This window comes from Chelonia mydas, chromosome 6, assembly GCF_015237465.2.
Source record: "Chelonia mydas isolate rCheMyd1 chromosome 6, rCheMyd1.pri.v2, whole genome shotgun sequence".
Taxonomy (NCBI): domain Eukaryota; kingdom Metazoa; phylum Chordata; order Testudines; family Cheloniidae; genus Chelonia; species Chelonia mydas.
In genome coordinates, this window is record NC_051246.2 from 38,039,891 (window position 1) to 38,056,090 (window position 16,200).

Below are 16,200 nucleotides of genomic sequence, written 5' to 3' on the forward strand. Positions count from 1 at the left end.
AGTGCCAACTCGTATCATTCTCAGCAACTTGGTGCAGTGAATTAATCTGCCTCCGACCAAAAGCATTGCAAAACTATGACCTTCTTATTCCTGTGTCTAAAACAAGTGACCGTCCAATGATAAACTTTCTAGTGCATATGTACAAACCACACTTAAGGCTACATTATGGCTTTAATTCATACCCTTGGGTGGGGGCAGAATAGATCTTGAAGCCTGGCCCTTTAAAAGGAAGCAATTTGCTTTCTTCTCCACACAGGGCCAGTGCTGCTGGCTGGTGCAGTGGGAGTCAGTGTCGTTGTAGCATAACTGGTACTGTGTCCATATACCCTGTGCAGATGATGGCAGTGAGGTGGGAGAAAAGCAAAAGTTCCTTGTGCCCTTCTTCTCCTTCCGGTATATTTCCCCTTGCAAGACCAAGCATAATCCAGCCCACAGACTCTAACACTAAAACAAAAAATTACAGGGAGAAATCATTACTATGACAACCCTACCATTAACACAGGGAGCATATGACTCACTCCAGCTTTTGAGTTCAGTGACTCAGTGAGTTCAGTGTTTTTCCTCTGTGAGCAAAATTGAGTAACATTCCACTTGTGCTTTCAAGACCACCTAGTAAGTTTAAAGAAACAAATCCAGTGTGTACCTGTATCTGGCCTTAAAGAAAGGTCAAACAGCGCAAAATTTCAATAAAAAAACCCTTGTGATTTTTTTCAGTGGCCCCTTTCTGTCTTTTCTGGAGACATTTTGGGGCCTTCCAGTCTTTCCCTACCTTTCCAAATGTTTCTCTCTCCAAATGTTTTCAGATAGTTTCTCTGTTCTGCTGTGTCCCTCGCTAAATGTGGTGGAGGCTGGTAACATAGGAAAATGGATAGACGTAACTGGTATGCATGGGAGTCAGTTTACAGCAGAAGGTAAAGCGTGCAAGGTGTTCTGGGGAAGCCTTTGTTCTATGCCTGAACAGTGCCTCATACAATGATGCCCTGGCCTCTAGACAGGGCTGTAATACAAACAACAGTGCATCAGATCTGAAACGGGATGGACACTGAACACCCTGCCTGCTATGAGGAGCTTCCATTAGATGCATATGCACTGAAATCTTCTATCTGTTCCTTCCCACTTGGAACAATTTCCCTTATCCAGTGCATCATGATAAATGAGGAACTACTCCACATTTAGACTATTGATCAATGGCCACACCTAGGAGATCATTATCTAAGCACATAGTTCCAGATGACAGCCCATTAATCTTCATTACTTTGTGAAAGTGCACAGGGACCTCTTCCAGAACCTCTGTACTGTGTCTCACCTCAAGACATAGTTTTTCTTTTGGTTGCTTAGTTTTAACCAACAAACAGCAAACTTTAAAAGACTGTAGACTCCTGTTGTGACCTGCCTGTCACTTGACCTGGCTTTTTCATGGCCTTTGTGATCAGAAAAGATTTGTACTGCAGGGAAGAATCATTTCATTCTGAATAAAGAACCTAAACATATCTGATCATTTTTTTTGTCTCAGCTGGAAATCGGATGGTAAATTGTACACACCTATGTGTCTCTTTTCCAGAAGGTCGATAATAAAATAGCACTTATGATTTTTGCCTCAGTACAGAGACAGTAACCTTTAAAGCAAGCAATCCTCTCTCTGAAGGTTAATTTATAAGTATGGTTTAATGAGTGTTTATTAATGAGTGTGCATATAAAGCCACACCTAGATTAAACTAGTGATCATGAAATTTCAACCTCTTTCCCCAATCCTAATATTTTAAAAATGTCATTTAAGGAGGGGTAATGCAAACGAGCGGTGAAGTTGGTTGAACCAAACCCTCCTGTCTCCTCAGCTGCTGAAATTTACCTACATCCCTGGTTCCTTCATGTGCTCCAGCTTGATGGTAATGGGTGCAATACAAAACACACAAATAAATACCTTCCTCTCTAGAAAAGACCTGTACTTTTAGGGAAGCCATCTCTAATTATACACTGTGTCTGTATTTTATTATTTCTGCTCACTTGACAGTTTTTAAAAAGCATCCACAGTTGTTATGTGTTTTTACTAAGCTGTGATATGAGAGGGTTTAGGGTGGAATTTTCAGAAGTGCCTAAGTGACTTAGGGGCATAAGTTCCAATGACTTTTCAATGGCATCTGTGCTCCTAAAACACTTTAGGATATATCTATACAGCAAAGAAAAACCTTTTGCACCAAGTCTCAGAGCCCGCGTCACTTGACTTGGGCTCCCAGGGCTTGGGCTGCGGGGCTAAAAATAGCAGTGTAAAGGGTTGAGATATGGAATTCTGCTCCAGGACCTGCTGGGGCAAAGTTAAAAACTTGATAATGGATGCCTTTCCATTTAGTTTTTGTTGCTCTTTCAAAATGAAAGTCAGTTAGTCTTCAATACATTATTCTTTCCGAAAACATTTTTTTCATGAATCCTGTGATTTGATCACTCAACTGAAGGATTTGGAGTACTTTTCTTGCAGACTTGCTTTTAGTTAATTCAGTCTCCCAGATATGTCTCTGGTGTAGGAAAGAAGCCTCATCTTCTTTTGCTCCCGGTGAATTCACTCTTTATGCAGTCCATTCCAGAAGCATGCAGCTTGTGTCTCAGTTCAAAAAAATCATCGCAGTACTTTTCCTCTCAAGACGTAACAAGCTTCAGCGTGGGACAATATGTCATGGTCAGACCCCATGTCTTCACACAGTTTTGCAAACAGTGTACACGAAGAGGCTGAGTCTTGTAATTCACAATGGATGAGTCCTACTGCAAGACTTCACCTAGCTGTGGACTCAGAGTTTTAAATGCCAGTTGGTCTCTGTGAGTCCACACAACAAACAGAGCAACTTTCTAGAGCAAGGTGTCCAGAACTGCTTTGTGGCCTGCCATAGATGGAGTTCCATCTGTGCAAAAGCCCACCACGTGATCCCACAGGGTGTTTTTGTTTTGCATGTAACACAACAAACATTCCTTGTGCTTTCTGAAGCCCAGGAAGAGGGAGACAGAACAGAAGGTCTTTGAGAATTGCACCCTCCTATATGTATGGCACAAAAGCCAAGAAATGTGCATCACACCCCTCAGTGCTCACATCATCTTGAAGAGCCGCCACTTCACTGTGGTGTTGGAGAATGGTGTATGGCTTTCAGTTGTTTGCCTTATTTTCCCCTCACATTATCTTCACCATATTGATTGGGGAGGGGGGTAAATCAAGGTATCTCCAATCATGTGAGGGTTCTTGGCCTGTGCAATGCGAGTAACTCATCTCAAATGATGTTTGGTCAGAGACAGACGTGACTCTCTTGAATTGCAGGACCTGTCTTGTATCCTGCAGCTTCAGTGAAGAATCCCCTTCATATTCCTTACATCCCAGTCCCATCAGTCTTCAATCATGAGAGACATGGCATGAGAACTTTCATTCTTTCCAGAGTGGGTCTTGCTAACTGGAAACCAAGAGAATCACTTTCTAAAGATTTGACCATCAAATTACCATCCTGCCTTAAAGATCATTAAATTCATCAAAACCTTTTTGAACAGATGTATGCCCATGTGCAAAGTGACAATGAATTACTATGATTCTTTACCATATGCACATAGAAGAAGACTTGGGCCCTGCCTTAAGGAGCTTAAAGCTGCTCCAGGGTCCCATCTCGGAAGAGCTTAGCACAGCTCAAGCAGATAGGATGCTGTCTTGATGAGGCTATTGCCCACAGATAAGGAATCTTCTGGGTTCAAGTCTCAGCTGGATGCTTGCAGAGCCTTTGGATGGTGCGTATCGTATAAAATGCCCAGGAGGGGGGCATTTTATAAATTAAAATGGAGTCCTGCCACAAAGGTGTTTGTGGAGCAGGTGCAGACAGATCTGGGGGTAAACGAAATCATCTCGTGGACCAAATCCATCCCATTGGTCCCGCGATTCCATTCACTGATTGAGTGACCCCACATCAGGACGTAACCCACAGTTTGGGAACTACTGCGCTAGGGAGCTCTGTCATCATAGCTATGCCAGTATAATTGTACTGGCAGTGTCTGTAAAGTGTAGCCTAGCCCTTTATAGAATTAGTTTCAGGAACAAGATCATGAGTCTTGTCACTCACCTTTTCCTCATTTGAATTGATGGGGGGAGAAAAAGCAATTTTCAATATTGATCTAATTATGCTGGTTTATTATTTACTATGCTCCTCTGACTAATTTTTGACAGCCTTGTCTGGGCAAGTGCCCTTAATAATAAAAAAGTCAAAATCTGAGTTTATGGAGGCTTTCAACATCGAAATTCGTATCTCCAGAAAAGGAGGCATTGAGACGTTTTGCCAGTTAATCCTTCACTGATTGTTCAATAGCACGTAAAATAGACACACACAAAACAGACACACAGTACAGTAGCCCAAAAGGAAATTTTATCCATTAACCATTCTGAAAGTCAATGAGTTGTTTTTCAGCAAATGTGGGACTCATCTGAATTTACATAATTTTTTTGCATAAAGCAAGTTGAAGCCTGAATTATTCATGACTTTTGCATTTCTTTCTCTGGTTGGTTATTCTGGAAGGAAGGAAGCTTGAATTTATTCCACAGGCACTCTCAGTTTATTGCAGTAATGGGAACGTTGTACCTGTAATTATAGTTTTACTAATTATACTTGCTCATTTGCTTAATCTTCATCAAAAGAATATTATTTAAGCATGGTTTTCCCTTTGACACAGTAGTTGGGTTATGAATTGTAAGTAGGAAAGAGGTCAAGTCTGTCTGCCTGATCTTGTTCCTCACTCTCTATCAGGCTCCTGTGGGGCTGCTGCAGCAGGAGTCTGTGAGTTCTGAACAAGTTGAACCGTCTGCAGATCTTATGCTTGCAGAGTGCAGATCCTCATGAAAGAGGAAAAAACTGTGTGTGGAGGGTGGGGTGGGGGGGAAGGGGGCTTGTATCCCTGTTGTTGGATTGCCTACTTCTGCCATGAATGACTGTTGTGTTTTATTGCTTAATTAATAAAATTGTTAATGCATTTGTGTCTGCAGCTAATTAGCAATGCTAACTCAGAGGACTTCTTTCCATGGTTCTGCTTACAGTTTGTTTTATTTTTTACTGTAAAAAATGCTTGCACTATAATCGCCAAGTGTTCAGGGCCAGATCCAAAACCTTTTGAAGTCAATGGGGGAATCTTTCCACTGGCTACAATGGGCTTTCGGTCAGGCCCATAACTGGCACACTTCAGAATCAGAATATTGTGGAAAAGCATAGGTGAATTCCGCTTCCAGATTGTCACCTGGCTCCTGTGTTTTTTCTCAGCGAGCTAGGTTTTTTTTCATAAAGCGTGAAATATTGAAGGATGAAAAAAACCCATTCAATGGCTTCAAGTTTATGGAGTTCCTTGTGATCTACTTTAATGTTTAATATATGCACAAGCAGAATAGCTAACAGTGGATAATACAAAGGGCAAATAATTATTCACTGTCATGTCTCATTAAGTAAAGTTCAGCGAATTCTATTAATTTCTAAGAATGTGCAGTCTGAATACACGGCAATGAATTTGTATTCAGTAAATATCAGGGACTACTTGTATGTAAAAACAGGCACGTTTCTATTCCTGTAAGGCGCTGTGTGTGTGTGTATTTTCACTGATTCTGAACTTTATTAGCATAAAAACTTCTATTGAGGGGGCAGGAATAGGTGCTGAGGAAGCAAAATGATTAATTCCCCAGTGCCCTCTGGAGCTCAGAGGATCTAATCCAAAATAGTAGGCATGAGTGAATCTCTGGGGTAACTTAAACACCAAGAAGTTTCATTTTTACTTGCAAGTAAGCAAGTTCAAGCAAAGCCAATACTTTATAGAGGCCAACTTTTTATTACTTGGCTGTGACCAGAGTCCCCAGGGAGCCGCTCTGAGGTTACTCAATTAGGGTGAACTGCAAAGAGTGGGGTAGACAATCCCCAAAGCTTGTCAATATTCCAACACTTACATTTACCAAACCAGCACAAAACAACTTCTATAATACCTTACTGGTTACCCAGAAGCCAACAACACAGTTCCCTTAAAGTAACCCAGCCTTATGCCTCCACCCAGACACCAAGTCAGATATGATGAGGATTACTGAAAATCTTATTCATCATATAAGAAAGTTCTACCAATCCCAAAGGATCAGACACATTACCTCCCAGGTTAATGAATATTCCAGATCTCACCCAAATACACACTTACAGCCAATTCTTATTAACTAAACTAAAATTTATTAAAAAAGAAAAGAGAGAGAGTATCGGTTAAAAGATCTATACACATACAGACATGAGTACAGTTCTGAGATCAGATTCATAGCAGAGATGGTGATCTTTGTAGTTGAAAAGAGTTCTTTCAGAATCAGCCCATAGGTTATAGTCCAATGTCCTTATTCAGGGCAGTCCAGATGGGACTCTGGAGATCTCAGCCTTACGGCTTAAGCTTCCCCCACATGAAGCATCAAGCAGATCTGCCATAAAAAGGATCAGGACCCAAGGGGTTTTTGAACAGTTCCAGGCCTTCTCTGGACAGGTTGGAGTCCTTAGGCGAACAATAGGGAATCATGGAGACTTTGAAGTAGACCTATTTCCTAAGCATCAAGGGTAATTAGTTACATGGATTAACATAAGGCAATTGCCTGTTTTTTCACCATTCACAGGTGATTTGCTATACATTTCAAAGAGAGATGAATATAGTGATATTACTATGTTTACAGTTCATTTGAAAGTTAAGATGTCCTTTGGATCTCTTTTCAGAGTAACAGCTGTGTTAGTCTGTATTCGCAAAAAGAAAAGGAGTACTTGTGGCACCTTAGAGATTAACAGATTTATTTGAGCATAAGGTTTCGTGAGCTACAGCTCACTTTTAGCTCACGAAAGCTTATGCTCAAATAACTTTGTTAGTCTCTAAGGTGCCACAAGTACTCCTTTTCTTTGGATCTCTGAATCAATAGTTACAGTGACAGACATGAACTGTCTGTTTATATGGCTAACATCTAACAAGATATAAGTATACATATACAGTTAGTATCACCTCCAATTCTCTAACAATACAGATTTGCATTTCAAGGTTCTAGCCTATCTAGCATGGAGTGGCCCTAATGACCATTCACATACTTTTCTAACATGTCTCTAAAGGTTGGCTCTGGGTCATTAGCCTGTGAGCCACTTAACCCTTTCTATTGACACACTTTGTATAAGATTTGTTGCAATTATATAACAGTGGTAGCAAGAATGATTTGCATGGTCATATTTTAATCAGATAATGACACCATAGCTCAGATCCTCAGCTGGTATAATTTGGCATAACTCATGTGGGTCAATGAGGCACTGCTGACTTACACCAGCTGAGATTCTGGCCCCAAATCTCTACTAGCGTGAACATGTCTCTAATAATAACCCACTTTGTATTTTTCCTGCAGAGAAAATGCTTTATTGGCATAGGAAACTAACAATAAAATAAAGAACCTTGTCTTTGATTGATGTGATTAGACAGTATTAGAAAATGAAAACAGTCCTTATCCATTTGATGAAAAAAAAGATAAGGGAGTGTAACGTTCATAGTTTCATAAAGCACAATAACCCTGCTTATGAAGTTTTCAAGGCTGCTTCTCAAGACTCATTGCTTTAATACTTCAACTGATTTGTAGCTGAAGAGACAGGTAGGGTCCTATTTTCTCAGCAGGAATTTTGCTTCTTAAGAAAACAGGCTGAGTGAGCACTGGGTTGCTTGCGCTCTGCCAATTTACTATAATAATTCACATCTTCCTCCTGTAATGTTTGTTTGGTCATTGCAGTTATCCATTTGCTTATTTTAAAATAGAATATATTTATTATGCCCCATATGTTAGGGGAAATGCTTCTTGCATTGGCATTAGGAAATTTTCTCCCTTCATTTTCTTCATAAATGATTTATCTGCCTTATTACTGCTTGCATGGTTTCTACCTTGTCTGCATAAAGACTTTTCCAAAGCCTTTTTGTTAAGGACCACAGAAAAGAAAACGCATTATGTCTAATTTTCAGCTGGGAATATACTTTAAATCTTTCAAATGACTTTCTTCTCATTTCATGGCCATTGGCACGTCATTAATAGCCCCAGAGGGAAAAGGAGGGGGCTGCTAATCCAGCATGGGGGACAAGCATGCATTATCTTGCAATGTGCGCGGACAGGACTGGGGACTTTGAAAACCAGCAGAATACTTTTCCCAGGAAACCTCTAGAGAGTGTGTGTGGCTGCAGGACTCAGACCTGACATTGGTTCAGTAGGTTTTGAAGTTGAGGTTGCCATCAAATGACTGTCACTCATTGGCTAATGTGCCTTTGGGCCCTGAATTGTTAAGAGTTCCAACATGCCCAGATGTTTTGGTTTTGTTTTATTTTAACCCACTTACTGAGCACACGTTGCTGCTGTTAAAAGAAAGCATAATGAGCAGTGATGCCCCTGTTTGCTTCTCAATATGGAGAGACTTATGATCGCAGCCAATATTTACTCATCTGTTCACAGGGGTGTCATCACGTTCTTGGAGATTTTGTTTTTAATGGAATAGCTGCTTCTATGAAGACAGTAGAATAGGTAGTAGGTATCTACTTCACACGACATCTTCAAAGCACTTCTCTGATATTAAAGGGCAGGTTGTGGATGCACAAGAGCAGGGGAGGGAGGACAGCACAAGGAAACTTTTCCCTCCACCCACCCCAATGCCTTCACAGGTTCAGAAGCCTGGAGAGAAATAGGGGAGGGGTGGGATGAGGGTAAGGCCATGATTAGCAGAGCTGGTGGGGTGTGGAGGCTGGGAATCCTGCAGCACCATCTCCAAGGCTAACGTAGGCTGCTCTGGTGCAAATTGCCCCTTAGCTCCCAGGAAGTATTCTGACTGAGTCGGCCAGGAGTCCTTCTGGGGACTCTAGATCAGCATGGCTCTTCTGTACCCCATCCCATAAAGCATGCCTATTAGTGCTGAGGGCACCGCCTAGCTTAACAAAATCTGTATGGGGTATTTTCTTCCTCATTTTACCCAGGGAAAACCCAAAGTAGAGAAGTTAAGTGATTTGCCCAAGATCATAGTAGGAGTCCGTGTGAGAACTGAGTTTAGAATTTCTGAGGGCCCGTCACTCTGTCCTGAACTCAGACTGCTAGATCGTGCCTCGCCAAGTAGTTCTAAAATGGGCTGTAGTGCTGAGCATGCTGTTTCACTGGCGATAAAGCACGATTTAGGGACAAGGGGGCGTGGAAATACCTCCAGCTGAACATGTCCCAGATTAAATACCAGAAGGTGTGCATCCCAGAATATCTATCCCAAAATGCATTCCAAGGATGAATTATAGTTGTCTGAAAAGTGTCTCCACATAAATAATTGTGGGGTTGTTTTATCTGAATTGAGAATGCATTCCCACAGGACTCTGAGCTTTGTGTCTGTGCTGTTCTTTTGCAGTTTTCACTAAACAGAAGACTCAAACTGGGGCAGCTTGATTTTAAGATTACTGTTTGATAAAATATGCATAGTGACATCAGCTCTTGGGGAAAAATGAGGAAAAGTTCCCTCAGCTATAATCACTATGATTTTGTTGCTTTTCTTTATGACTGCTTTAGATGACACATATCCTCCATAACAATAATGAATTAAAGAGGCATCCAAACAGTTCTGCAAGATGAGCTGTTTGCAAGATGAGCTTCACTCCTCATCTAGGTCTCCTGGTTTCGAGCTGTATATACATAGATATATCTCGTTTTATATTTTGATCTGCTTCGTGTCATCTTTAATAGATGAGAAAAGCTTCCAAACGTACCTGCAGTAAAACAGACAGATGTTTGTCTTCCATGCTGCCTAGGGTGAAATACAATTACTTTATTGGAATGTTGCAAGTTTAACAGAATATATAGGATCCTATTCCACCCTTGCTTTTCATGTGGAAGACCCACTGATATCTATGGGTGTTTTGCACAAAGACCAAAAGTGAGCTATGGCCTCTAGTAACTGTAAGAGAAAATCTATACTGATTGCTGTGCTTCTTTTCTTTTTCTGTTTTTCCTTTCCACTATACCCAGTCTTGATATTTTTTTAGTCAGGTCCCTGGTTAGATGTCTGTGACAGCCACCTCTTAGTTCAGTATAAATCAAATAAATACAACACTGTGTAAGGCAAGAAAAAACATCACTTTATTCCTGCTAGTTCTATTGCTCCTGGATCTGTAGCTTATACTGGAGAGTGCCCACAGCAATCTGAGGACTCCCCGCTCCACGCCCCCTCCCCCCAACTCACACATCTTCAGCACACTTTGTCCTTTGTGCCTCTTTAGCTGCCACCTAATCATCTTGTTTCCCATCCATGGTCTCTACATTTCTGTCCAGTCTAAAAAGATCTCGCACATCTATCTTCATTTAAAGGCACAGCACAATGTAATCATTTTGAAAAATTGGTATTAGACATTTGGAAAAAAATACAATTAAAAAAAAATGTTTTGCACCAGTATTGCACATTTGACATCACTAGACCTTTGCTGCAGACACACTCATAACCCATTTTGCCATTGGTTGGGGAAGAGACCTTCAAATAATGTGTTTTTCCACCCCAGTGCCCAAAATGTTGTGATCAGGCATGGAGTCATCTTCCTCGTGCTTTTCAGTTGCAGCTTTTGGAGTGGCTGGGTTGCTTTGCAGCCTCCCTAATGCTTATTGAGAGAACTGCTGTCATTCTGAGTGATCTCCCAACATCAGCTAACTCTACCCTGTGTCTACATATCCAAATCTCTTAATCAGAGGAGGGGAAGTAGAGGTGGAAACCAGAAATGTCTTCCATCGCTCTAAATGCACCAGTCATGCTGGAAATTACCAGCCCACTCTGGTCATGCTAGGGTGTGGCAGTGACTGTCTTGGATTCTGTTTGTACTGTGCCTAGTACAGTAGGGTCCTGGTCCATGACTGGAGCTCCTAGGCAATACGATAATACAAATATTTAATACATTTTTGGAGCTGCCCTGTCCTGAGTGAAAGGAGGGAGAAGGGGATCCAAGAGATGATCTCTGATTGGAGAGAGGAAGAGGAAAGACCCGTCTTCCCATAGTAGGTAGAAGGTAGATGAGGTAGAGCCCTAGACACCTCCTTCCTAGAGAATATCAGTCAGCCAGAAAATCACCCAGTTTGCATCTAGCCAATTAGGTAAGGAAAACAGCCTTTAGTAGAAGCCAGGTTGGGGGTCCAACAGTCCCTCCCTGAAGGAGCAAAATTACATGGCCAGTTTCTCTCATATCTCTAATTCCTCCCCTATCCTTGATTCCCTTTGCTATCTTTTTCTGTCCTTCTGCACTAAATTCCGCTTTCTTCTCATAGTCTTCAATGCTTAGCAATCTCCATTCCTCTTCTTTTATCATCCTATAGCCTCGATCCTTGCATCCTCTCTCCTAAGTGGTTCCTTTGTCTGTCTTCCACTGTTGACATTTTGCCTTTCTTTATGCCACTTCCTATACACGGATTCTCTCCTTCTTGCCAGATGTGTCTGTATGTCTGATCTTTAAGATGATAGCGTCCCCTTAAAAATCCTGCAAGATATGGATCTTCCAACTCCTTGCCATTTGCTCGTGATTCTGACAACTGCACAAGCGTCAGAAGAAATTTCACACTTGAGAGCTTGCCAGCAGCAGGATTATTATAAGTAACTCACCTATTGATCATTACTGTTGATGATATCTCAGGAGAAATGATATAAAATGTAAGGCAGACAAGTAATCTGTATGAGAAAAGATATAGATCTTGGAGAACTAAAAATCACAAAACTATAGGAGATAAAAGGCTTAACCAGCAGGGCTAGTGTTTAATTTAGGAAGAAAGCAAGGGGTCGTCAACAAGGTGAAAAAACAAAACAGGGAAATACAAGTGACTTCTTTTTAATTAATTTTTAATTCTTGTAGTGAGAGTGGTGCTGTTGAAAGATACCATGTTTGACAACCTGGGAGTCTGAAGTTCCTTCTTTATTTGTGGAACAGGAGCACCATGACAGTGCAAGTTTCCTACCTTCCTCCCCACCAATATGCTGCAACCCTAGGAGGAAGAGGGCTGTTCACTCTCCATGCTCATTCTTGTGCAGATTCTACCGAAGGAGCAGAACAGTGGAGAATCAAAACCTGAATTTTTGCTGTCTCTGTTGAGATTGCCAACAAGGCTGCCAAGTATTAGTATCTCAGGTACTATAAATATGTACCCTCTCCCTCTGCACCTGGGGGCTCTGCCATATCGTGCCAAGATTTTAAAAAGTGGCTACTGGTTTTGGGTGCCTCAGCCTGAGATATGGATATTCAAACAGTCGATAATAAAGGAACTACAGTCCTTTGAATGATGGTGTTATAGAATTATTCTGAAAATATCATGGATAGACTATATAACCAATGAAAAAGTACTGGAGAATGTTGGAACTCAGCATGATTGGTGTTCAGCTCTTATAAAAAGAGAGGGGCTATTTGCAGGGCACATCTCAAGAAGCTGAGCAGACGGTGCATGTTTATAAGGATTAGAATGGAAAGTTGATGGCAAAAGAATATGAGGCAGAAAAAGTTCTTGGACGGTCAAATTGGTGTCTTGGGTGAATCAGGTTTATTCATCCACAAAGAGATTAGTAGAGGATCATACAGAATGGGCTACCATGGTTGCAAACCTCCAGTAATGTACATGCCACATAGGAAGGAGATGAGCAACCTTAGATATCTTAAAGAAGCTTGAATTTTCAGAATGTTCTGAGCGTATGCCCTCTTAAAATGAGGCCCTTTCAAGGTGTCTTAAATCCGGCATCCCCAATCAATAGTCAATATCCCAGGGGCTTGGCAGTCCCAGCAGTAGTACCTTACATATGGGAACTTCATGTGATATCCCACTAGTCATCAGTACTGACTGGCTGAAGGTAGAGCTGGAAGAACCTGATGATGCTTGAGGTTTTGAACCTCTTGGACTACATTCTGGGGGTTGCAATCTTTAATTTGAGTTAATTACCTCTTTCCCTATGGTTTTAAACACATGGTTTTCCCTCCCCAATGTAAAACACATGCACACATGTATTTCTTTACTTACTGGGAAGCATATGCTGTGAAATGTCAGAGGCTTGGGACCTACTGCAAAAGAATAATTTGATAAGACAAGTTCTGAGCTTAAGCCCTTAGGTAAACAAGAAGAATAAATAAAAGGAGGATCGTGCGAGGGGGTGGGGGAGGGAAAGAGAGGGGAAGAGCCTCCGTTTGAGTAGTAATCCTCTCTTCGCATTTGAAAGCTCTTATAAATTTACTTAGCTATTGAGCTGTTACATCCCAGGAAACAGAAACAAACAATATCTTCCTGATAGCCTGTTATTATGTGAACAAATGTCAAAGGCAAAGGGAAGATTAATGTTCGTCTCCTGTTCCTTTACATTGATCTGTTTGGCCTTATTTGGCAATAAGAACGAATTCATGATGTTCTTGATTTGTTTGTCAGATCTAAGGTTCTGATTGTTTGTCAGATCTAAGGTTCTATAGTAGCATAGGCAGACTCCTTTGGCTGTACAGAGTTAATTGCAGGACTGGGGCCGTAAGCTTAACATTGGCATTAAAAACAAAAGGGGGTCAAGGGGCGAGGGGGAATATAGTAGCTCTCTTTAAAATAAACTTATTCAAAGTCTGATCTACCAGTACTCTTCTCTCTAATGGGATTATAATCCACAGCAGTTAAATTAAGGCATTTAATGTTGAACTTCTGTAAATAATTCCACTTATGCAGAGACCTTGGGCCTGTAAAAAAGAAGGTTAAATCTCCATAGTAACACACTGATACTGACACCATCCTGCCTACTGCACCAAGAAAACAAAATATTATGGATCTATTTGAAAAAATTTTTGCATTTTTTTTCATCAAAATTTTTGCCTTTGATCAAAAATGAAAAATTTTATGAAAACCCTTCTCTTTAATTTTCTTTTTTCAAAAATTTTCGTGGAAACTTTTAAACAAGTTTTTGGGGGCTTGTTTGTGTTTGTTTGTTTGTTTTGTCTCTCTTCTGCAAATTTTGTTTGTTTGTTTTTCAGTTTTTGTGCATTGCCAATTTTGATTGGTCAGATTAGCCACTCGGTGGAGTTTTGTCCTGATTCTGTCATCTCAGATCTGCTTAGGGTTCATCAGGGGAAGTTTGAGTCGCAAGACTGAGGTCCCAGTTATGCTGGTATGCCCTGAATATGATATTTGGACGTTGGACTATAGCCTATGAACTATTTCTTTGCAACTACAAAGCTCTGCAAAGTTCTGCTCTGCTCTGCATCTCTGCTATGAATGTGCACCTCAATGAATTGAACTCATGTCTATATGTATATTGATCCTTTAACCATACTCTCTCTCTTTCGTTTTTTAAAATTTTTTAGTTTAGTTAATAAGAATTGGCTGTAAGCGTGTATTTGGGTAAGATCTGGAATATTCAGTAACCTGGGAGGGAATGTGTCCGATCCTTTGGGATTGGTAGAACCTTTTTTTTTTTTTATATGATGAAATACGATTTTCAGAAATAATCATATTTGACTTAGGTACCTGGATGGAGGCCTGAGGCTGGATCACTTTAAGGGAACTGTGTTGTTTGGACTTCTGAGTAACCGGTGAGGTAATAAAGAAGCTGTTTTATGCTGGCTTGGTGAATCTAAGTATTGGAATATCCACCAGCTTTATGGGGATTGTCTGCCCCTTTCTTTGCAGTTCACCCTAATTAAGTGACCACAGCTGGTTCCCCGCTAGGATCCCAGTCACAACTTTGCTGAGCTGAGCCCCACAGGAGCAGTTTACCTCTTTATGCATTGTTCAAAATTCTAGCCTTGTGCTAATAGAAAAGAGACTTTTGATTGACAGCTCTTCTAGGGAGTGAAATGTTAAAATTTTCAATCACTTTTAAGGTATAAAGTCAGATCTAAAACTCTGTAACTGCAGCATAAAAACAGTGTTTTATTAAGCTGCGTTTATTTTTTAGGTGCTCTAAAAAGATTTTTTTTTTCATTCCATAAAACTGCTTAGTATTATGGAGAAAACTATATACTAGGGAGATTAAATTCAGTAATCACAGTCTAGGCACATACAGTAGCTGGCCTACGTGCCCTCTCATATTTTGCCTACATTGGAAGCAACTTTTCATTTATTAACACGGTATCAGCAGCTCCGATATCCAATTAGTGTGCTCTACCTTTCCTACCGCTTTTGTTTGGGCATTTAAATAAGAGTACTTAACTGCAATTTTACTGTTAGGCTGCTAGGCGGCAGAGCTGACAAGTGAAACTCTTGCACTAACACTTCTTGCATAAACCCAAGGGATAAAGCTTATTGAAAAGAACTCTGTTCCTGTTTATTATTGATGAGGTTTAGTATGAGTTTTACATTTCTTAAGTAATCTCTCTGTACATTAAACTAGAAAGCTTTAACGTGGTCTATCAGCTACCGAAAGGTTATGCATCCTACTTCTCATTAAACACTCAGATTATATCGCAAATTCAAATTTTCTTAAACAGGTAGACTTGGCTAAACATATAGTATCTTGTGTCAGTAGCTTTACAAAAAACCCTAAACACTGATTAAGTCCCCATGTTTTCCTGATTCACTAAAGAACTGTCAATATCCAAAGCTATCCTAATTTTCCACTGTGTGAACATATCCATCCAGTCTGCAAAATTAATTGCCTTGTTTATATATTTTGTAGAGATGGGACTGATCTGCACAGTTTGGATCTAGACCCAACTTTCCAAAAATTCAAGAGTGCTATCTCAGATCAATGTTTTAGGTACAGGTTTATTTCCAAATGCTTAGTTTTCTTCCCTGACAATCTGATGCTGGAGGACTTCTTCCCATCTTCATCCCTGCGTGGGTTCAGTCTCTGAGTGATTGTTTTCTGAGGCGTGCCTAGTCTAATTCTCTAATGCTCAGAAGGATCAATCCAATGCTGGTGAGGGCAATGGACTTGGATAACAACATATTTTTGTAGCTCATTCTTAAAAAAAAAAAGCATTTCTTTAAAAAATTTGAATACAGGTGCAGTAAAAAGTGTTGATTGACTTTTTTGTTTACATTCTTATAATGGAATAATATATTGGAAGGATAAAGAATGTGGAAAACAAAAGTGGCATTATCATAATAGATGAGCAAAAAAATGTAGAAGTGCCTAGGTGGCTTAGGGGCCACAGTCCAATTGAAAGTCAGTGGGATTTAGAATCCTAAGTGCCTCAATCACTTTTGAAAATTTTCCCAAG